Here is a 23,694-nt window from a genome sequence, read left to right on the forward strand (position 1 = left end):
GTTATGTTACATAGTTACATAGTTAGTACGGTCGAAAAAAGACATATGTCCATCACGTTCAACCAGGGAATTAAGGGGTAGGGGTGTGGCGCGATATTGGGGAAGGGATGAGATTTTATATTTCTTCATAAGCATTAATCTTATTTTGTCAATTAGGAACATTCAGCACCCACCCGCTATCAAGGCAGCTGCCTATCATGTCATGCCCTACCTGCACAGGTGTGCTGGCTACTCAAATGATCCAATTAAGGAGGCCATTTAGTCAGCAGCAGCAGAAGTCCTGTGCCTGGACGCTCCAACAGGGGCCAGACACAAGCAGAAGCAGAAGCAGCAGAAGAAGCAGCAGCAGCACCACCTTTTGTTTTTTGGCTGCAGCAGCAGCAAGGCCCACAGGGCTGGCTAGCTGGCTAGCCAGCAAGCAGGTAGCAATGAAAGTAGGAATCTTTCTTTTTAACCCTGTAAGGGGGTGGTGCACTGTACCCGAAGATACTGCCATATCGGGTCAATGCATAGGGCGACGGAAGCAAGCTTCGAAATCGGCCCCCGTTCTCAAAAATCCATTTAATATATGGTCCCCAGATAGGGGACGTATCAGATATTAAACTGATAAGAACAGATACTACACTTGATCTTAGCCAAAAGGCCGAGAAGCGATAACCGTGAAAGGGGCGGGCCCAACAAGGTCCCCTTCATGGGCACTATCACTGCTTGCTGTCAGGGAGGCTGCCAGACAATTTTCCATGCACACTCTGGGCTGGGGGGCAGTCAACCACCAGTACACACAGCAGAACCTAAACCCATACCATTATTGCTAAGCAGCAAGACAGGGGCCCATTGCACTCCCACGGGGCCTTTTTAAATGCAATCCATAACCCGGATTTGCCAGGAACCCTTCTTACTCCTCCTACTTGCATGTGACACTGGGCTTAGGATCTGCATAGGAAACACACTCACAAGCACACACCTACCTTTGTTGCCTGCAGATGCCTCCTTGGCTGTCCCCAAACGGTATCAAACCAACACCCACGGGAAGCTGTAAGCATAGAGGACATGCCTGCACCCCATTGGACTTACCTGTGTGGGTTAAATCCGGGTTATTTGACAACCTATGGCGGTGATGGTTCTGCTCAGGCAGAGCAGTGCTGATGCTCCTCATAAAGCTGTCGCTGCTGTGAAGGTTCTAGGTGACATCACAAATCCCTTTGGTTACATACACAACAAAGCTGGGTTGTTGTTGTTTACACTCTGCAAGGCCTGTGGAAGTGAGTGACATCATAGCACTGTAGTTCTGAGGGTTCAAGATGGATGCAACAATCTCCTGTTGCTTCTATGAAGGCCGTAATAGACGACATCACCAAACAGCTCCATAGTCACATACACAGCAAAGGAGAGATGTTGTTTACACCTAGTGATGTCAGTGGTATTGAGTGACATCACAGCACAGTGCTAAGGCTCCTGGGCCTGGACACAGCAGCGGCTGCAATATCTCAACGGAGAATACGTTTATATCTATGTGTGTGTGTGCGCATATATATATATATATATATATATATATATATATATATATATATATTTCTCCGCCGAAATCACTTTTAAACCCATTTCCACCTTTTTTTCCCTTCTCTTCCTCTTACTTTTTTTTCACGTTTTTTTACGTTTTTCTCCTTTTCGCCTCTTTTCTGGGCGTATTATTCTTCTTTTTCTTCTTTTTTTTCGTCTAATGCATACCCCATCAGTGCAGCAATGCTTATTCAATACCGCCAGCAGATGGAGACACTGGGGGATAATTTTCTAAGGATTTATACTGATTTTTCCTGTCTGAATTTGTCGCACAGAAAGTTGCAGGCCAAATATGTGTGACATTTCTGCGACTTTAGCTTCTAGAGCATTTTTACAACATTATACATAGGTGCTGAATACATAAAAAGCGACTGTTCAGCGACAGACAAGTCGCATCGGCTGAAAGTAGGCCAGAATGTCAGTCCATGTTGGAGCAGGTTTAGATACAGTCTAAAGCATAGATCTCAAAGTCTGTGCACAGAATTTAGCAAGGGCCTCGCACCTTCTGATGCATCAGGTAGGTGCACAATAGCATAGCCTAACCCTCTGTACTTTGGTCTATATTGATGCGGGACATAGACAGCCAGCTGATGACCAATCCATTAGTGCAATGGATGGCTGGAAGCATTTGTCTTTGCCTTTGCAATACCACAGAAGCAATGCATGGTCAATGTACAGCAATGACACACCTGTGTGAACAGCCAGGAGACCCCCCCCCCATGTTATGTTACATAGTTACATAGTTAGTACGGTCGAAAAAAGACATATGTCCATCACGTTCAACCAGGGAATTAAGGGGTAGGGGTGTGGCGCGATATTGGGGAAGGGATGAGATTTTATATTTCTTCATAAGCATTAATCTTATTTTGTCAATTAGGAACATTCAGCACCCACCCGCTATCAAGGCAGCTGCCTATCATGTCATGCCCTACCTGCACAGGTGTGCTGGCTACTCAAATGATCCAATTAAGGAGGCCATTTAGTCAGCAGCAGCAGAAGTCCTGTGCCTGGACGCTCCAACAGGGGCCAGACACAAGCAGAAGCAGAAGCAGCAGAAGAAGCAGCAGCAGCACCACCTTTTGTTTTTTGGCTGCAGCAGCAGCAAGGCCCACAGGGCTGGCTAGCTGGCTAGCCAGCAAGCAGGTAGCAATGAAAGTAGGAATCTTTCTTTTTAACCCTGTAAGGGGGTGGTGCACTGTACCCGAAGATACTGCCATATCGGGTCAATGCATAGGGCGACGGAAGCAAGCTTCGAAATCGGCCCCCGTTCTCAAAAATCCATTTAATATATGGTCCCCAGATAGGGGACGTATCAGATATTAAACTGATAAGAACAGATACTACACTTGATCTTAGCCAAAAGGCCGAGAAGCGATAACCGTGAAAGGGGCGGGCCCAACAAGGTCCCCTTCATGGGCACTATCACTGCTTGCTGTCAGGGAGGCTGCCAGACAATTTTCCATGCACACTCTGGGCTGGGGGGCAGTCAACCACCAGTACACACAGCAGAACCTAAACCCATACCATTATTGCTAAGCAGCAAGACAGGGGCCCATTGCACTCCCACGGGGCCTTTTTAAATGCAATCCATAACCCGGATTTGCCAGGAACCCTTCTTACTCCTCCTACTTGCATGTGACACTGGGCTTAGGATCTGCATAGGAAACACACTCACAAGCACACACCTACCTTTGTTGCCTGCAGATGCCTCCTTGGCTGTCCCCAAACGGTATCAAACCAACACCCACGGGAAGCTGTAAGCATAGAGGACATGCCTGCACCCCATTGGACTTACCTGTGTGGGTTAAATCCGGGTTATTTGACAACCTATGGCGGTGATGGTTCTGCTCAGGCAGAGCAGTGCTGATGCTCCTCATAAAGCTGTCGCTGCTGTGAAGGTTCTAGGTGACATCACAAATCCCTTTGGTTACATACACAACAAAGCTGGGTTGTTGTTGTTTACACTCTGCAAGGCCTGTGGAAGTGAGTGACATCATAGCACTGTAGTTCTGAGGGTTCAAGATGGATGCAACAATCTCCTGTTGCTTCTATGAAGGCCGTAATAGACGACATCACCAAACAGCTCCATAGTCACATACACAGCAAAGGAGAGATGTTGTTTACACCTAGTGATGTCAGTGGTATTGAGTGACATCACAGCACAGTGCTAAGGCTCCTGGGCCTGGACACAGCAGCGGCTGCAATATCTCAACGGAGAATACGTTTATATCTATGTGTGTGTGTGCGCATATATATATATATATATATATATATATATATATATATATATTTCTCCGCCGAAATCACTTTTAAACCCATTTCCACCTTTTTTTCCCTTCTCTTCCTCTTACTTTTTTTTCACGTTTTTTTACGTTTTTCTCCTTTTCGCCTCTTTTCTGGGCGTATTATTCTTCTTTTTCTTCTTTTTTTTCGTCTAATGCATACCCCATCAGTGCAGCAATGCTTATTCAATACCGCCAGCAGATGGAGACACTGGGGGATAATTTTCTAAGGATTTATACTGATTTTTCCTGTCTGAATTTGTCGCACAGAAAGTTGCAGGCCAAATATGTGTGACATTTCTGCGACTTTAGCTTCTAGAGCATTTTTACAACATTATACATAGGTGCTGAATACATAAAAAGCGACTGTTCAGCGACAGACAAGTCGCATCGGCTGAAAGTAGGCCAGAATGTCAGTCCATGTTGGAGCAGGTTTAGATACAGTCTAAAGCATAGATCTCAAAGTCTGTGCACAGAATTTAGCAAGGGCCTCGCACCTTCTGATGCATCAGGTAGGTGCACAATAGCATAGCCTAACCCTCTGTACTTTGGTCTATATTGATGCGGGACATAGACAGCCAGCTGATGACCAATCCATTAGTGCAATGGATGGCTGGAAGCATTTGTCTTTGCCTTTGCAATACCACAGAAGCAATGCATGGTCAATGTACAGCAATGACACACCTGTGTGAACAGCCAGGAGACCCCCCCCCCATGTTATGTTACATAGTTACATAGTTAGTACGGTCGAAAAAAGACATATGTCCATCACGTTCAACCAGGGAATTAAGGGGTAGGGGTGTGGCGCGATATTGGGGAAGGGATGAGATTTTATATTTCTTCATAAGCATTAATCTTATTTTGTCAATTAGGAACATTCAGCACCCACCCGCTATCAAGGCAGCTGCCTATCATGTCATGCCCTACCTGCACAGGTGTGCTGGCTACTCAAATGATCCAATTAAGGAGGCCATTTAGTCAGCAGCAGCAGAAGTCCTGTGCCTGGACGCTCCAACAGGGGCCAGACACAAGCAGAAGCAGAAGCAGCAGAAGAAGCAGCAGCAGCACCACCTTTTGTTTTTTGGCTGCAGCAGCAGCAAGGCCCACAGGGCTGGCTAGCTGGCTAGCCAGCAAGCAGGTAGCAATGAAAGTAGGAATCTTTCTTTTTAACCCTGTAAGGGGGTGGTGCACTGTACCCGAAGATACTGCCATATCGGGTCAATGCATAGGGCGACGGAAGCAAGCTTCGAAGTCGGCCCCCGTTCTCAAAAATCCATTTAATATATGGTCCCCAGATAGGGGACGTATCAGATATTAAACTGATAAGAACAGATACTACACTTGATCTTAGCCAAAAGGCCGAGAAGCGATAACCGTGAAAGGGGCGGGCCCAACAAGGTCCCCTTCATGGGCACTATCACTGCTTGCTGTCAGGGAGGCTGCCAGACAATTTTCCATGCACACTCTGGGCTGGGGGGCAGTCAACCACCAGTACACACAGCAGAACCTAAACCCATACCATTATTGCTAAGCAGCAAGACAGGGGCCCATTGCACTCCCACGGGGCCTTTTTAAATGCAATCCATAACCCGGATTTGCCAGGAACCCTTCTTACTCCTCCTACTTGCATGTGACACTGGGCTTAGGATCTGCATAGGAAACACACTCACAAGCACACACCTACCTTTGTTGCCTGCAGATGCCTCCTTGGCTGTCCCCAAACGGTATCAAACCAACACCCACGGGAAGCTGTAAGCATAGAGGACATGCCTGCACCCCATTGGACTTACCTGTGTGGGTTAAATCCGGGTTATTTGACAACCTATGGCGGTGATGGTTCTGCTCAGGCAGAGCAGTGCTGATGCTCCTCATAAAGCTGTCGCTGCTGTGAAGGTTCTAGGTGACATCACAAATCCCTTTGGTTACATACACAACAAAGCTGGGTTGTTGTTGTTTACACTCTGCAAGGCCTGTGGAAGTGAGTGACATCATAGCACTGTAGTTCTGAGGGTTCAAGATGGATGCAACAATCTCCTGTTGCTTCTATGAAGGCCGTAATAGACGACATCACCAAACAGCTCCATAGTCACATACACAGCAAAGGAGAGATGTTGTTTACACCTAGTGATGTCAGTGGTATTGAGTGACATCACAGCACAGTGCTAAGGCTCCTGGGCCTGGACACAGCAGCGGCTGCAATATCTCAACGGAGAATACGTTTATATCTATGTGTGTGTGTGCGCATATATATATATATATATATATATATATATATATATATATATATTTCTCCGCCGAAATCACTTTTAAACCCATTTCCACCTTTTTTTCCCTTCTCTTCCTCTTACTTTTTTTTCACGTTTTTTTACGTTTTTCTCCTTTTCGCCTCTTTTCTGGGCGTATTATTCTTCTTTTTCTTCTTTTTTTTCGTCTAATGCATACCCCATCAGTGCAGCAATGCTTATTCAATACCGCCAGCAGATGGAGACACTGGGGGATAATTTTCTAAGGATTTATACTGATTTTTCCTGTCTGAATTTGTCGCACAGAAAGTTGCAGGCCAAATATGTGTGACATTTCTGCGACTTTAGCTTCTAGAGCATTTTTACAACATTATACATAGGTGCTGAATACATAAAAAGCGACTGTTCAGCGACAGACAAGTCGCATCGGCTGAAAGTAGGCCAGAATGTCAGTCCATGTTGGAGCAGGTTTAGATACAGTCTAAAGCATAGATCTCAAAGTCTGTGCACAGAATTTAGCAAGGGCCTCGCACCTTCTGATGCATCAGGTAGGTGCACAATAGCATAGCCTAACCCTCTGTACTTTGGTCTATATTGATGCGGGACATAGACAGCCAGCTGATGACCAATCCATTAGTGCAATGGATGGCTGGAAGCATTTGTCTTTGCCTTTGCAATACCACAGAAGCAATGCATGGTCAATGTACAGCAATGACACACCTGTGTGAACAGCCAGGAGACCCCCCCCCCATGTTATGTTACATAGTTACATAGTTAGTACGGTCGAAAAAAGACATATGTCCATCACGTTCAACCAGGGAATTAAGGGGTAGGGGTGTGGCGCGATATTGGGGAAGGGATGAGATTTTATATTTCTTCATAAGCATTAATCTTATTTTGTCAATTAGGAACATTCAGCACCCACCCGCTATCAAGGCAGCTGCCTATCATGTCATGCCCTACCTGCACAGGTGTGCTGGCTACTCAAATGATCCAATTAAGGAGGCCATTTAGTCAGCAGCAGCAGAAGTCCTGTGCCTGGACGCTCCAACAGGGGCCAGACACAAGCAGAAGCAGAAGCAGCAGAAGAAGCAGCAGCAGCACCACCTTTTGTTTTTTGGCTGCAGCAGCAGCAAGGCCCACAGGGCTGGCTAGCTGGCTAGCCAGCAAGCAGGTAGCAATGAAAGTAGGAATCTTTCTTTTTAACCCTGTAAGGGGGTGGTGCACTGTACCCGAAGATACTGCCATATCGGGTCAATGCATAGGGCGACGGAAGCAAGCTTCGAAATCGGCCCCCGTTCTCAAAAATCCATTTAATATATGGTCCCCAGATAGGGGACGTATCAGATATTAAACTGATAAGAACAGATACTACACTTGATCTTAGCCAAAAGGCCGAGAAGCGATAACCGTGAAAGGGGCGGGCCCAACAAGGTCCCCTTCATGGGCACTATCACTGCTTGCTGTCAGGGAGGCTGCCAGACAATTTTCCATGCACACTCTGGGCTGGGGGGCAGTCAACCACCAGTACACACAGCAGAACCTAAACCCATACCATTATTGCTAAGCAGCAAGACAGGGGCCCATTGCACTCCCACGGGGCCTTTTTAAATGCAATCCATAACCCGGATTTGCCAGGAACCCTTCTTACTCCTCCTACTTGCATGTGACACTGGGCTTAGGATCTGCATAGGAAACACACTCACAAGCACACACCTACCTTTGTTGCCTGCAGATGCCTCCTTGGCTGTCCCCAAACGGTATCAAACCAACACCCACGGGAAGCTGTAAGCATAGAGGACATGCCTGCACCCCATTGGACTTACCTGTGTGGGTTAAATCCGGGTTATTTGACAACCTATGGCGGTGATGGTTCTGCTCAGGCAGAGCAGTGCTGATGCTCCTCATAAAGCTGTCGCTGCTGTGAAGGTTCTAGGTGACATCACAAATCCCTTTGGTTACATACACAACAAAGCTGGGTTGTTGTTGTTTACACTCTGCAAGGCCTGTGGAAGTGAGTGACATCATAGCACTGTAGTTCTGAGGGTTCAAGATGGATGCAACAATCTCCTGTTGCTTCTATGAAGGCCGTAATAGACGACATCACCAAACAGCTCCATAGTCACATACACAGCAAAGGAGAGATGTTGTTTACACCTAGTGATGTCAGTGGTATTGAGTGACATCACAGCACAGTGCTAAGGCTCCTGGGCCTGGACACAGCAGCGGCTGCAATATCTCAACGGAGAATACGTTTATATCTATGTGTGTGTGTGCGCATATATATATATATATATATATATATATATATATATATATTTCTCCGCCGAAATCACTTTTAAACCCATTTCCACCTTTTTTTCCCTTCTCTTCCTCTTACTTTTTTTTCACGTTTTTTTACGTTTTTCTCCTTTTCGCCTCTTTTCTGGGCGTATTATTCTTCTTTTTCTTCTTTTTTTTCGTCTAATGCATACCCCATCAGTGCAGCAATGCTTATTCAATACCGCCAGCAGATGGAGACACTGGGGGATAATTTTCTAAGGATTTATACTGATTTTTCCTGTCTGAATTTGTCGCACAGAAAGTTGCAGGCCAAATATGTGTGACATTTCTGCGACTTTAGCTTCTAGAGCATTTTTACAACATTATACATAGGTGCTGAATACATAAAAAGCGACTGTTCAGCGACAGACAAGTCGCATCGGCTGAAAGTAGGCCAGAATGTCAGTCCATGTTGGAGCAGGTTTAGATACAGTCTAAAGCATAGATCTCAAAGTCTGTGCACAGAATTTAGCAAGGGCCTCGCACCTTCTGATGCATCAGGTAGGTGCACAATAGCATAGCCTAACCCTCTGTACTTTGGTCTATATTGATGCGGGACATAGACAGCCAGCTGATGACCAATCCATTAGTGCAATGGATGGCTGGAAGCATTTGTCTTTGCCTTTGCAATACCACAGAAGCAATGCATGGTCAATGTACAGCAATGACACACCTGTGTGAACAGCCAGGAGACCCCCCCCCCCATGTTATGTTACATAGTTACATAGTTAGTACGGTCGAAAAAAGACATATGTCCATCACGTTCAACCAGGGAATTAAGGGGTAGGGGTGTGGCGCGATATTGGGGAAGGGATGAGATTTTATATTTCTTCATAAGCATTAATCTTATTTTGTCAATTAGGAACATTCAGCACCCACCCGCTATCAAGGCAGCTGCCTATCATGTCATGCCCTACCTGCACAGGTGTGCTGGCTACTCAAATGATCCAATTAAGGAGGCCATTTAGTCAGCAGCAGCAGAAGTCCTGTGCCTGGACGCTCCAACAGGGGCCAGACACAAGCAGAAGCAGAAGCAGCAGAAGAAGCAGCAGCAGCACCACCTTTTGTTTTTTGGCTGCAGCAGCAGCAAGGCCCACAGGGCTGGCTAGCTGGCTAGCCAGCAAGCAGGTAGCAATGAAAGTAGGAATCTTTCTTTTTAACCCTGTAAGGGGGTGGTGCACTGTACCCGAAGATACTGCCATATCGGGTCAATGCATAGGGCGACGGAAGCAAGCTTCGAAATCGGCCCCCGTTCTCAAAAATCCATTTAATATATGGTCCCCAGATAGGGGACGTATCAGATATTAAACTGATAAGAACAGATTTTTTTTTTTTTTTTTTTTTTTTAAACCTTCAGGTTTGGACATTAAAACATCAAAATCCAACTCCATACTTCGTCACTTAGACTTTCTGAAGTAAAGTCCAACTCATCATTAGGTCTTTCTTTTTATTTTCAATTTCAAACAAACATAAATACCATCACCAATTACAAACTTACAAGATATCTCCATTTCAAAAACTTCCATATCCCCTCAGCATCCTTATCCCCCAAATTCTTCCTATCACACAAATAAACAACATATAACCTATCTAGAATCATCTTAATACAATCCTCCACCGACACGTTATTTCTTTTGAATACACATAAATTCCTAACATCCCAAAGTACTTCTTTAATAATGGCAAGCAACACAAAAAAAACCCTTTCCTTATCTCTCCCTACCATACTAAGTCCAAACATAACCACATCATACGACATATACCTTATACCAGTCAATTCTTTAAACAGCAAACTCACCCCTTTCCACACACCTTGCGCCATTTCACAATTCCAAAATACATGCATCACACTCTCAATCCCATCACACCCATCTCTTGGACACCTCTCATACCTTCCAATCCCTCTATTTCTTTGAAATTCTCTTACCGGTAACGCACCATGCAAACTCTGCCATACTATCTCACGTTGTCTATTTGTTACTCCAACAGTCATTATACTCTTCCACACTCTCCCCACATCTACAGCTCTCACCATATTAATTGAACATTCAACTTCCTCTTTTTTAATGTACCCAATCATACTCTTTTTACTCACAAACACTTCTGGACCCACACCAATCAACCTATAATTCTCCAAAAATTTCACCACATATACATACCAACTAGGACACACAAAAGCATAAGGCACTCTCAAATCTCTTTCCAACCAACCCAATTTACATAACACACTGCCACCCAAATATCTCACCATACATGCACAACTCTTTTCACCTCCCATCATTCTTTTCAAAGCAAAAACAATATTCACACCCAGATACACATCAACATTCGGAAAGTCCATTCCTCCATTTTTACCATCTTTCATTACAATCTCTCTCTTAACTCTTTCCATCTTTGTACCCCACAAAAACACAAATAACATTCTTTTCACCTTTCGCAAAACCATATAACTTGGCGGAAACACAACAGCAACATATAACAGTATTGGCAAAATCACACTCTTCACTATCATAACCTTACCAACCATTGACAACTCTCTCAACCTCCAAAAATTCAATTTCTTTTGCACTCTCTTCCCCACATCCTCCCAACTATTTCTACCATCCAACCGTTCATCCATCTTAACCCCCAACACTTGAATAGGCCCTTCCACCCCTTCCATACCAACATCCTCACTCTGAGTCACACCACCAAAACATTTATATTCACTCTTTCCCCAATTGACCTTAAAACCAGACGCACCACAAAACAGACTTACCAATAACTTGGATCTTCTTACAGCCGCAACAGATTCACTTACCACACATACATCATCCATATAAGCCAACACTTTAACCTCTTTACCACGACCCCCCGGAACTCTCACACCTCTCACACATTTATCCTTACGCAATAATTCTAATAATGGTTCCATAGCACAAATAAAAGCAATAGGTGACAAGGGACATCCCTGTCTCACCCCTGAACATACTTTAATCTCCTCAGTCATCCATCCATTAATCAGAATCTTACTATACACTTCCTTATACAACATTCTCACAATATTCACAAAATCACCTGGAAACCCCATTTTAACTAGCACCTTAAACAAAAACCCATGCGACAAACGGTCAAAAGCTTTTTCAAAATCAATTGACAACACACGAACCACCTGCTTTCTACACATACCATCCCACAATATATCTCTCAACAAACACAAATTCTCACTAATTCTTCTTCCTGGCACACCACACACTTGCTCCTCCCCAATCACTTGCTCTATCACGTCCCTCATTCTATTTGTAATCAGCTTTGCAAATATTTTATAATCCACATTCAACAAAGTTATCGGCCTCCAATTCCTTATATCATTCACATCCCCTTTCTTATAAATCAAAACCACTATCCCATTCTTCATACTTTCCACCAATCTTCCATTAACCCACATATACTTAAAGATACTCTCCATATCATCCTTCAGTACATCCCACAATTTCACATAAAACTCAGCCGGCAACCCATCCTCTCCAGGAGTCTTATTTTTAGCCATACTATCAACCGTCCTTTTAATCTCTTCCATTCCAATCTCTCTCATTAAACTCTCATACTCATTACAATCTACCTTCTTATCAATCACTTCCAGCACTTCCTCAGCCAAACCCCTATCACACTGTTTGACTGCATATAAGTCCTCATAAAACTCTTTCACCACATTCAGTACAGCTTTGCCTCTCACCAAACCACCATCCTTATCATACACACTCACTAAATCATCCTTTCTCCCAATCACTTTCTTAAAAAAATATCTTGAACACTTTTCATCCTTCTCCAATTTGTCCACTTTTGCTCGGTACATTAACTCTTTTCCTCTTTCATTCAACCAATCCTTTATATCTCTTTTCACAGCATCAATCTTACCATCCACTCTCCATCCCTTCTTTTTCAACTTAATGAGAAACCCCAACCTTTTATTCAGCCATTCATACTTCTTTCTTTCCCTAGCTTTCCTTTTATAACCTTCCCTCTTGAAAAAAACCTTAGTTCTTTCTTTAACCCACTCCCACCAACACAATAAATCCAAAAATTCTTTTTTCTTCTCACACCATAACTTATACTTCTTAATATACCTATCATATACCTCCTTTTCATCCAACAGTTTCACATTAAGCTTCCAGTAACCCCTCCCACTTATGCAAATCTCATCCAACACCAAACCACAACTCACACGCTCATGATCAGAATAAATCACTCTCTCTTGCTTATACCACATACATCCTATCATTTTGGACACAAAACACATATCTAATCTTGACTCACTCCTTCCACTCTCAGCATGATATGTTGCTAACACAGGATTCACACCACACACTTCAACCACATCTCTTAACTTGAAATCACTCACCATACTCTTAAGCATATTTCCAGAAACATCCGCATCCCTCCCAATCTCACAGTTGAAATCACCTACTAACAACACTGGTTCCTTCCCAGACAAAAACCCCTTAATTATTTCAAACAAACCCACCCTCTCCTCCTTATTCACAGGTGCATAAACATTAATTAACTTAAACTTAAACCCATGTAACCCAACCTCCACCAACACACACCTTCCTTCCCTTAACACCATTTGACTACAAACTTTAAACTTATTATTCCTAAACAAAACCCCAACTCCATCATTTCTATTTACATTAGAGCAAGACCACACTGCTGGTCCATATCTCCACTCCTCCTTTTTTGGAGGAAAATCCAATCCACATTCCTGTAGACAAATTATGTCATTATTAGTTCCTGCCAATTCCTCCAGAATGGCCGCTCTTCTATTCTTATTTTTAAAGACTCTAACATTTGACAAACTAACCGAAAAAGACATATCAAATCAAATAACAACCCATAGGAAGAAAAAACCTAGAAGAGAGTTAATGAACTTTACGGCTCAGTGTCGAGGGAGAAGTTTCTTCTCCAATGCATTTATCCATTTCACCCTCAGATATTGCGGCAAAACGATTACTCGTCTCCACCACCGTCTGCTCCATCTTTTCACCACTGGCACCTCTCGCCGCCTTCCGTGGGGGACGAAAAAGATCTTCCTCTCTCTCTTTAGCACTTTCCTCTTCTGAATTCGACCATTCAACTTTTTGAGTGCCAGACACCTGAGGACTAGGCACCTCTTCAATTCTCACTTCCTCCTCCATCTCCTCTTCAATCTCCTCCTGTACCTTCTCTTCCACCACCGTTGCTTTCTCAATAATAGCAATCACACTCTTTTCTGCCATGTCTGCCTTTGCCTTTTCCCTTTTTTTAATTGCCAAATCTTTTCTGGCCTCTTTCTCCTTCTCCCTTTTAGCCACCTCCGGACAATTTCTATACACATGTCCAACAAGGCCACAAAGATCACAAGTTCTGGGCTGTGGACAAGCTCCCGCTTCATGCCCTGGCATTTTACAATTTCGGCACTTCTTATTACCTGGACAAGCCTCTTTAACATGTCCAAACAGCAAACAATCACGGCAAAACAATGGCTGGCCATAATAATAGACATAACCCCGGTTTCCGGCGATTGAAAAATTGGCCGGTGGGTGTTTCACTCCACCAATGCTCCCAGGATCCAGCTTCAGTTTTACAAAGAACTTCCATGTGCCATTAAACACACCCAAACTACTAGTTTGCTTCACTCCCCCTTGGACACTTTCACAGTAGATACTTAGAAAGTTCTTAATCATATCCGGGTCTAAGAATGGATTGTACATATGTACAAACAGAGTCTTCACTCCCATCTCAAACAGAGGAAAAAACTTTACATTTTCCAAGACAGGGTTATTGGCATTTCTTTTCAAACATTCATAGAAGTTCTGGCAATCAGCTTCATAGATGAAGGACACATCATATATTCCTTGCTTCCTATTCTCTTGCACACAGAACAAACTATCCATGCCAAAACCACCCAATTTCTCCACAAGTTCATGTCCAATGTACTCAATCCGATTCTTACCCCGGTCAGAAGTTTCCACCACAAAACGTACAGTCTTCTCAATCGCAGGGAGGTATTCCTTTCCAGCCATTGTTCTTCTCTTGTCTGTCGATTCCACAGTAAGATCACCACTCCGGATTCCTGCTCAGCAGAACACCCGCACCCCTGACCCAGACCAAGTTTACACTTGATCGGAGCCAAAAGGCCGAGAAGCGATAACCGTGAAAGGGGCGGGCCCAACAAGGTCCCCTTCATGGGCACTATCACTGCTTGCTGTCAGGGAGGCTGCCAGACAATTTTCCATGCACACTCTGGGCTGGGGGGCAGTCAACCACCAGTACACACAGCAGAACCTAAACCCATACCATTATTGCTAAGCAGCAAGACAGGGGCCCATTGCACTCCCACGGGGCCTTTTTAAATGCAATCCATAACCCGGATTTGCCAGGAACCCTTCTTACTCCTCCTACTTGCATGTGACACTGGGCTTAGGATCTGCATAGGAAACACACTCACAAGCACACACCTACCTTTGTTGCCTGCAGATGCCTCCTTGGCTGTCCCCAAACGGTATCAAACCAACACCCACGGGAAGCTGTAAGCATAGAGGACATGCCTGCACCCCATTGGACTTACCTGTGTGGGTTAAATCCGGGTTATTTGACAACCTATGGCGGTGATGGTTCTGCTCAGGCAGAGCAGTGCTGATGCTCCTCATAAAGCTGTCGCTGCTGTGAAGGTTCTAGGTGACATCACAAATCCCTTTGGTTACATACACAACAAAGCTGGGTTGTTGTTGTTTACACTCTGCAAGGCCTGTGGAAGTGAGTGACATCATAGCACTGTAGTTCTGAGGGTTCAAGATGGATGCAACAATCTCCTGTTGCTTCTATGAAGGCCGTAATAGACGACATCACCAAACAGCTCCATAGTCACATACACAGCAAAGGAGAGATGTTGTTTACACCTAGTGATGTCAGTGGTATTGAGTGACATCACAGCACAGTGCTAAGGCTCCTGGGCCTGGACACAGCAGCGGCTGCAATATCTCAACGGAGAATACGTTTATATCTATGTGTGTGTGTGCGCATATATATATATATATATATATATATATATATATATATATATATATATTTCTCCGCCGAAATCACTTTTAAACCCATTTCCACCTTTTTTTCCCTTCTCTTCCTCTTACTTTTTTTTCACGTTTTTTTACGTTTTTCTCCTTTTCGCCTCTTTTCTGGGCGTATTATTCTTCTTTTTCTTCTTTTTTTTCGTCTAATGCATACCCCATCAGTGCAGCAATGCTTATTCAATACCGCCAGCAGATGGAGACACTGGGGGATAATTTTCTAAGGATTTATACTGATTTTTCCTGTCTGAATTTGTCGCACAGAAAGTTGCAGGCCAAATATGTGTGACATTTCTGCGACTTTAGCTTCTAGAGCATTTTTACAACATTATACATAGGTGCTGAATACATAAAAAGCGACTGTTCAGCGACAGACAAGTCGCATCGGCTGAAAGTAGGCCAGAATGTCAGTCCATGTTGGAGCAGGTTTAGATACAGTCTAAAGCATAGATCTCAAAGTCTGTGCACAGAATTTAGCAAGGGCCTCGCACCTTCTGATGCATCAGGTAGGTGCACAATAGCATAGCCTAACCCTCTGTACTTTGGTCTATATTGATGCGGGACATAGACAGCCAGCTGATGACCAATCCATTAGTGCAATGGATGGCTGGAAGCATTTGTCTTTGCCTTTGCAATACCACAGAAGCAATGCATGGTCAATGTACAGCAATGACACACCTGTGTGAACAGCCAGGAGACCCCCCCCCCATGTTATGTTACATAGTTACATAGTTAGTACGGTCGAAAAAAGACATATGTCCATCACGTTCAACCAGGGAATTAAGGGGTAGGGGTGTGGCGCGATATTGGGGAAGGGATGAGATTTTATATTTCTTCATAAGCATTAATCTTATTTTGTCAATTAGGAACATTCAGCACCCACCCGCTATCAAGGCAGCTGCCTATCATGTCATGCCCTACCTGCACAGGTGTGCTGGCTACTCAAATGATCCAATTAAGGAGGCCATTTAGTCAGCAGCAGCAGAAGTCCTGTGCCTGGACGCTCCAACAGGGGCCAGACACAAGCAGAAGCAGAAGCAGCAGAAGAAGCAGCAGCAGCACCACCTTTTGTTTTTTGGCTGCAGCAGCAGCAAGGCCCACAGGGCTGGCTAGCTGGCTAGCCAGCAAGCAGGTAGCAATGAAAGTAGGAATCTTTCTTTTTAACCCTGTAAGGGGGTGGTGCACTGTACCCGAAGATACTGCCATATCGGGTCAATGCATAGGGCGACGGAAGCAAGCTTCGAAATCGGCCCCCGTTCTCAAAAATCCATTTAATATATGGTCCCCAGATAGGGGACGTATCAGATATTAAACTGATAAGAACAGATTTTTTTTTTTTTTTTTTTAAAGCCGAGGAACGTGCTTTCGATTCACCCAAAGTGCAAGAAAAAGTGCAAACGTGTTACACTAAAAAAACGTGCACAAAGGATGCGGTCTATCGCAAGCCCTTCTCCGATAGGAGAGAGGCCCCCCAACAAACCTTACCCTTCGCCTCCGGACCAAAAGGTACCTGCGAGGTTCCAGGTTCGATGTCCCTTTTCGCCGAAGCTACTAGGAGACCACAAATGCTCCCGGCATCCCCCTTGGCGTTAGCCAAGGTATCTGCCCGCAGAGCCGATTACGGTAGGTACCCTGCGAAGCAGGAGTACCCGGGGTGTTTGCAGGGAGGTGCGGAACCTAATGGCCACACACACCTCCCCTAGACCGCCAGGAGGGACACCCAGAAGGGCTACCGCATCCTGACCAATCCTGTGAACACACAACACGCAAAAAGTGACACAGTGAGACAAAAAATAAATAAATAAGTGAATGTGTGCAGATATACTGCCCGGACATCCGGCCGGATCTATAAAAATTTCTCTGATCCTAGCCAGAAGGCCGGGAATCAAGAGGTGAGTGCCACAAGGTGAAGAGATTATGGTGCCCGTGCTTCAACTCAGTGAGCCTATTCTCCCAGTGAGTTTCGGCACCTCGGGGTCACCACTCCCCGAGGCACAAAGTACCTCGGCTCTAGACCCTCTCAGCCTCATGGCGAGACCCGGAGGGAACAGGTCACATCGGGGCAGCCGTCGAGCTGATTCCTCAGAACCAGCCCCGGAAAGCCCTGGTACACCTGCATCCTCCATGCAGCACCCATCCCCACCAGCATGAAAACTGATAAGAACAGATACTACACTTGATCTTAGCCAAAAGGCCGAGAAGCGATAACCGTGAAAGGGGCGGGCCCAACAAGGTCCCCTTCATGGGCACTATCACTGCTTGCTGTCAGGGAGGCTGCCAGACAATTTTCCATGCACACTCTGGGCTGGGGGGCAGTCAACCACCAGTACACACAGCAGAACCTAAACCCATACCATTATTGCTAAGCAGCAAGACAGGGGCCCATTGCACTCCCACGGGGCCTTTTTAAATGCAATCCATAACCCGGATTTGCCAGGAACCCTTCTTACTCCTCCTACTTGCATGTGACACTGGGCTTAGGATCTGCATAGGAAACACACTCACAAGCACACACCTACCTTTGTTGCCTGCAGATGCCTCCTTGGCTGTCCCCAAACGGTATCAAACCAACACCCACGGGAAGCTGTAAGCATAGAGGACATGCCTGCACCCCATTGGACTTACCTGTGTGGGTTAAATCCGGGTTATTTGACAACCTATGGCGGTGATGGTTCTGCTCAGGCAGAGCAGTGCTGATGCTCCTCATAAAGCTGTCGCTGCTGTGAAGGTTCTAGGTGACATCACAAATCCCTTTGGTTACATACACAACAAAGCTGGGTTGTTGTTGTTTACACTCTGCAAGGCCTGTGGAAGTGAGTGACATCATAGCACTGTAGTTCTGAGGGTTCAAGATGGATGCAACAATCTCCTGTTGCTTCTATGAAGGCCGTAATAGACGACATCACCAAACAGCTCCATAGTCACATACACAGCAAAGGAGAGATGTTGTTTACACCTAGTGATGTCAGTGGTATTGAGTGACATCACAGCACAGTGCTAAGGCTCCTGGGCCTGGACACAGCAGCGGCTGCAATATCTCAACGGAGAATACGTTTATATCTATGTGTGTGTGTGCGCATATATATATATATATATATATATATATATATATATATATATATTTCTCCGCCGAAATCACTTTTAAACCCATTTCCACCTTTTTTTCCCTTCTCTTCCTCTTACTTTTTTTTCACGTTTTTTTACGTTTTTCTCCTTTTCGCCTCTTTTCTGGGCGTATTATTCTTCTTTTTCTTCTTTTTTTTCGTCTAATGCATACCCCATCAGTGCAGCAATGCTTATTCAATACCGCCAGCAGATGGAGACACTGGGGGATAATTTTCTAAGGATTTATACTGATTTTTCCTGTCTGAATTTGTCGCACAGAAAGTTGCAGGCCAAATATGTGTGACATTTCTGCGACTTTAGCTTCTAGAGCATTTTTACAACATTATACATAGGTGCTGAATACATAAAAAGCGACTGTTCAGCGACAGACAAGTCGCATCGGCTGAAAGTAGGCCAGAATGTCAGTCCATGTTGGAGCAGGTTTAGATACAGTCTAAAGCATAGATCTCAAAGTCTGTGCACAGAATTTAGCAAGGGCCTCGCACCTTCTGATGCATCAGGTAGGTGCACAATAGCATAGCCTAACCCTCTGTACTTTGGTCTATATTGATGCGGGACATAGACAGCCAGCTGATGACCAATCCATTAGTGCAATGGATGGCTGGAAGCATTTGTCTTTGCCTTTGCAATACCACAGAAGCAATGCATGGTCAATGTACAGCAATGACACACCTGTGTGAACAGCCAGGAGACCCCCCCCCCATGTTATGTTACATAGTTACATAGTTAGTACGGTCGAAAAAAGACATATGTCCATCACGTTCAACCAGGGAATTAAGGGGTAGGGGTGTGGCGCGATATTGGGGAAGGGATGAGATTTTATATTTCTTCATAAGCATTAATCTTATTTTGTCAATTAGGAACATTCAGCACCCACCCGCTATCAAGGCAGCTGCCTATCATGTCATGCCCTACCTGCACAGGTGTGCTGGCTACTCAAATGATCCAATTAAGGAGGCCATTTAGTCAGCAGCAGCAGAAGTCCTGTGCCTGGACGCTCCAACAGGGGCCAGACACAAGCAGAAGCAGAAGCAGCAGAAGAAGCAGCAGCAGCACCACCTTTTGTTTTTTGGCTGCAGCAGCAGCAAGGCCCACAGGGCTGGCTAGCTGGCTAGCCAGCAAGCAGGTAGCAATGAAAGTAGGAATCTTTCTTTTTAACCCTGTAAGGGGGTGGTGCACTGTACCCGAAGATACTGCCATATCGGGTCAATGCATAGGGCGACGGAAGCAAGCTTCGAAATCGGCCCCCGTTCTCAAAAATCCATTTAATATATGGTCCCCAGATAGGGGACGTATCAGATATTAAACTGATAAGAACAGATACTACACTTGATCTTAGCCAAAAGGCCGAGAAGCGATAACCGTGAAAGGGGCGGGCCCAACAAGGTCCCCTTCATGGGCACTATCACTGCTTGCTGTCAGGGAGGCTGCCAGACAATTTTCCATGCACACTCTGGGCTGGGGGGCAGTCAACCACCAGTACACACAGCAGAACCTAAACCCATACCATTATTGCTAAGCAGCAAGACAGGGGCCCATTGCACTCCCACGGGGCCTTTTTAAATGCAATCCATAACCCGGATTTGCCAGGAACCCTTCTTACTCCTCCTACTTGCATGTGACACTGGGCTTAGGATCTGCATAGGAAACACACTCACAAGCACACACCTACCTTTGTTGCCTGCAGATGCCTCCTTGGCTGTCCCCAAACGGTATCAAACCAACACCCACGGGAAGCTGTAAGCATAGAGGACATGCCTGCACCCCATTGGACTTACCTGTGTGGGTTAAATCCGGGTTATTTGACAACCTATGGCGGTGATGGTTCTGCTCAGGCAGAGCAGTGCTGATGCTCCTCATAAAGCTGTCGCTGCTGTGAAGGTTCTAGGTGACATCACAAATCCCTTTGGTTACATACACAACAAAGCTGGGTTGTTGTTGTTTACACTCTGCAAGGCCTGTGGAAGTGAGTGACATCATAGCACTGTAGTTCTGAGGGTTCAAGATGGATGCAACAATCTCCTGTTGCTTCTATGAAGGCCGTAATAGACGACATCACCAAACAGCTCCATAGTCACATACACAGCAAAGGAGAGATGTTGTTTACACCTAGTGATGTCAGTGGTATTGAGTGACATCACAGCACAGTGCTAAGGCTCCTGGGCCTGGACACAGCAGCGGCTGCAATATCTCAACGGAGAATACGTTTATATCTATGTGTGTGTGTGCGCATATATATATATATATATATATATATATATATATATATATATATATATATTTCTCCGCCGAAATCACTTTTAAACCCATTTCCACCTTTTTTTCCCTTCTCTTCCTCTTACTTTTTTTTCACGTTTTTTTACGTTTTTCTCCTTTTCGCCTCTTTTCTGGGCGTATTATTCTTCTTTTTCTTCTTTTTTTTCGTCTAATGCATACCCCATCAGTGCAGCAATGCTTATTCAATACCGCCAGCAGATGGAGACACTGGGGGATAATTTTCTAAGGATTTATACTGATTTTTCCTGTCTGAATTTGTCGCACAGAAAGTTGCAGGCCAAATATGTGTGACATTTCTGCGACTTTAGCTTCTAGAGCATTTTTACAACATTATACATAGGTGCTGAATACATAAAAAGCGACTGTTCAGCGACAGACAAGTCGCATCGGCTGAAAGTAGGCCAGAATGTCAGTCCATGTTGGAGCAGGTTTAGATACAGTCTAAAGCATAGATCTCAAAGTCTGTGCACAGAATTTAGCAAGGGCCTCGCACCTTCTGATGCATCAGGTAGGTGCACAATAGCATAGCCTAACCCTCTGTACTTTGGTCTATATTGATGCGGGACATAGACAGCCAGCTGATGACCAATCCATTAGTGCAATGGATGGCTGGAAGCATTTGTCTTTGCCTTTGCAATACCACAGAAGCAATGCATGGTCAATGTACAGCAATGACACACCTGTGTGAACAGCCAGGAGACCCCCCCCCCATGTTATGTTACATAGTTACATAGTTAGTACGGTCGAAAAAAGACATATGTCCATCACGTTCAACCAGGGAATTAAGGGGTAGGGGTGTGGCGCGATATTGGGGAAGGGATGAGATTTTATATTTCTTCATAAGCATTAATCTTATTTTGTCAATTAGGAACATTCAGCACCCACCCGCTATCAAGGCAGCTGCCTATCATGTCATGCCCTACCTGCACAGGTGTGCTGGCTACTCAAATGATCCAATTAAGGAGGCCATTTAGTCAGCAGCAGCAGAAGTCCTGTGCCTGGACGCTCCAACAGGGGCCAGACACAAGCAGAAGCAGAAGCAGCAGAAGAAGCAGCAGCAGCACCACCTTTTGTTTTTTGGCTGCAGCAGCAGCAAGGCCCACAGGGCTGGCTAGCTGGCTAGCCAGCAAGCAGGTAGCAATGAAAGTAGGAATCTTTCTTTTTAACCCTGTAAGGGGGTGGTGCACTGTACCCGAAGATACTGCCATATCGGGTCAATGCATAGGGCGACGGAAGCAAGCTTCGAAATCGGCCCCCGTTCTCAAAAATCCATTTAATATATGGTCCCCAGATAGGGGACGTATCAGATATTAAACTGATAAGAACAGATACTACACTTGATCTTAGCCAAAAGGCCGAGAAGCGATAACCGTGAAAGGGGCGGGCCCAACAAGGTCCCCTTCATGGGCACTATCACTGCTTGCTGTCAGGGAGGCTGCCAGACAATTTTCCATGCACACTCTGGGCTGGGGGGCAGTCAACCACCAGTACACACAGCAGAACCTAAACCCATACCATTATTGCTAAGCAGCAAGACAGGGGCCCATTGCACTCCCACGGGGCCTTTTTAAATGCAATCCATAACCCGGATTTGCCAGGAACCCTTCTTACTCCTCCTACTTGCATGTGACACTGGGCTTAGGATCTGCATAGGAAACACACTCACAAGCACACACCTACCTTTGTTGCCTGCAGATGCCTCCTTGGCTGTCCCCAAACGGTATCAAACCAACACCCACGGGAAGCTGTAAGCATAGAGGACATGCCTGCACCCCATTGGACTTACCTGTGTGGGTTAAATCCGGGTTATTTGACAACCTATGGCGGTGATGGTTCTGCTCAGGCAGAGCAGTGCTGATGCTCCTCATAAAGCTGTCGCTGCTGTGAAGGTTCTAGGTGACATCACAAATCCCTTTGGTTACATACACAACAAAGCTGGGTTGTTGTTGTTTACACTCTGCAAGGCCTGTGGAAGTGAGTGACATCATAGCACTGTAGTTCTGAGGGTTCAAGATGGATGCAACAATCTCCTGTTGCTTCTATGAAGGCCGTAATAGACGACATCACCAAACAGCTCCATAGTCACATACACAGCAAAGGAGAGATGTTGTTTACACCTAGTGATGTCAGTGGTATTGAGTGACATCACAGCACAGTGCTAAGGCTCCTGGGCCTGGACACAGCAGCGGCTGCAATATCTCAACGGAGAATACGTTTATATCTATGTGTGTGTGTGCGCATATATATATATATATATATATATATATATATATATATATATTTCTCCGCCGAAATCACTTTTAAACCCATTTCCACCTTTTTTTCCCTTCTCTTCCTCTTACTTTTTTTTCACGTTTTTTTACGTTTTTCTCCTTTTCGCCTCTTTTCTGGGCGTATTATTCTTCTTTTTCTTCTTTTTTTTCGTCTAATGCATACCCCATCAGTGCAGCAATGCTTATTCAATACCGCCAGCAGATGGAGACACTGGGGGATAATTTTCTAAGGATTTATACTGATTTTTCCTGTCTGAATTTGTCGCACAGAAAGTTGCAGGCCAAATATGTGTGACATTTCTGCGACTTTAGCTTCTAGAGCATTTTTACAACATTATACATAGGTGCTGAATACATAAAAAGCGACTGTTCAGCGACAGACAAGTCGCATCGGCTGAAAGTAGGCCAGAATGTCAGTCCATGTTGGAGCAGGTTTAGATACAGTCTAAAGCATAGATCTCAAAGTCTGTGCACAGAATTTAGCAAGGGCCTCGCACCTTCTGATGCATCAGGTAGGTGCACAATA

At 45.0% G+C, this 23,694-nt stretch overlaps 7 non-coding genes and 2 pseudogenes across 7 annotated transcripts; all 9 read right to left on the minus strand.

Annotated features, from left to right (window-relative positions):
* Positions 1 to 464: 464 nt before the first annotated feature.
* LOC130303633 (U2 spliceosomal RNA) lies at positions 465 to 655 on the minus strand. The gene has a single exon (XR_008853675.1). It is a non-coding gene; the product is annotated as a U2 spliceosomal RNA (small nuclear RNA).
* A 2,090-nt stretch (positions 656 to 2,745) lies between these two features.
* LOC130303634 (U2 spliceosomal RNA) lies at positions 2,746 to 2,936 on the minus strand. The gene has a single exon (XR_008853676.1). It is a non-coding gene; the product is annotated as a U2 spliceosomal RNA (small nuclear RNA).
* A 2,086-nt stretch (positions 2,937 to 5,022) lies between these two features.
* LOC130303641 (U2 spliceosomal RNA) lies at positions 5,023 to 5,213 on the minus strand. Its single transcript, XR_008853683.1, has one exon. It is a non-coding gene; the product is annotated as a U2 spliceosomal RNA (small nuclear RNA).
* Positions 5,214 to 7,301: 2,088 nt separating this feature from the next.
* LOC130303635 (U2 spliceosomal RNA) lies at positions 7,302 to 7,492 on the minus strand. The gene has a single exon (XR_008853677.1). It is a non-coding gene; the product is annotated as a U2 spliceosomal RNA (small nuclear RNA).
* Positions 7,493 to 9,577: 2,085 nt separating this feature from the next.
* Positions 9,578 to 9,761, minus strand: LOC130303650 (U2 spliceosomal RNA). Its single transcript, XR_008853689.1, has one exon. It is a non-coding gene; the product is annotated as a U2 spliceosomal RNA (small nuclear RNA).
* Positions 9,762 to 16,666: 6,905 nt separating this feature from the next.
* Positions 16,667 to 16,847, minus strand: LOC130303646 (U2 spliceosomal RNA; annotated as a pseudogene).
* A 691-nt stretch (positions 16,848 to 17,538) lies between these two features.
* On the minus strand, positions 17,539 to 17,698 carry LOC130303652 (U2 spliceosomal RNA; annotated as a pseudogene).
* A 2,088-nt stretch (positions 17,699 to 19,786) lies between these two features.
* LOC130303636 (U2 spliceosomal RNA) lies at positions 19,787 to 19,977 on the minus strand. Its single transcript, XR_008853678.1, has one exon. It is a non-coding gene; the product is annotated as a U2 spliceosomal RNA (small nuclear RNA).
* A 2,094-nt stretch (positions 19,978 to 22,071) lies between these two features.
* On the minus strand, positions 22,072 to 22,262 carry LOC130303637 (U2 spliceosomal RNA). The gene has a single exon (XR_008853679.1). It is a non-coding gene; the product is annotated as a U2 spliceosomal RNA (small nuclear RNA).
* Positions 22,263 to 23,694: the final 1,432 nt, after the last annotated feature.

Source organism: Hyla sarda, unplaced genomic scaffold (genome assembly GCF_029499605.1).
Source record: "Hyla sarda isolate aHylSar1 unplaced genomic scaffold, aHylSar1.hap1 scaffold_1234, whole genome shotgun sequence".
Classification (NCBI taxonomy): Eukaryota; Metazoa; Chordata; class Amphibia; order Anura; family Hylidae; genus Hyla; species Hyla sarda.